The sequence below is a fragment of the Sinocyclocheilus grahami genome, unplaced genomic scaffold (genome assembly GCF_001515645.1).
Source record: "Sinocyclocheilus grahami isolate Dianchi unplaced genomic scaffold, SAMN03320097.WGS_v1.1 scaffold3564.1, whole genome shotgun sequence".
Classification (NCBI taxonomy): Eukaryota; Metazoa; Chordata; class Actinopteri; order Cypriniformes; family Cyprinidae; genus Sinocyclocheilus; species Sinocyclocheilus grahami.
The window spans coordinates 4222-4739 of record NW_015508668.1 but is presented as its reverse complement, the minus strand read 5'-3'; positions in this window follow the sequence as shown (position 1 = coordinate 4739).

Sequence of the window (518 nt, the reverse complement as noted above, 5' to 3'; positions counted from 1 at the left end):
AATAAATTACATTTGACAATATATTCAAATAGAAAGCAGTTATTCTAAATAGTACAAATATTTCACAATATTACTGATTTTGCTGTATTTTTATTCAGATAAATGCAGGCTTGGTGATGCAGGCGTGGTGCTTTAAAAAACATTAAATATATTACTGTTCAAAAACGTTTGACTGGTAGTGTATAATTATAAAATAAACAACACGGGCCTATAAACAGCTGGCAGTGCTATAAATGATATGTTGTGTGCGTGAGAGGCTATGGCACGATCACAGAGATTCTCCATATCACAGCGGAAAAATTACAATATTCTGTGATTTTTGGTCATAAAAATAGGAGTAAGACATCATTTGATGCTGTAAAGCATTTACTTTTATTTATGTACACTCACAATAACAACAAAACTGTGCCTTTGCAAAATAAAGCAAGCAAACAGGATGCGCTTTCAGCCGTCTCGGTTTCCTTAAACTTGTGGTGCAGCAGTAAAAATGAAACAAAACAGACTTTTTTTTTTTTTTT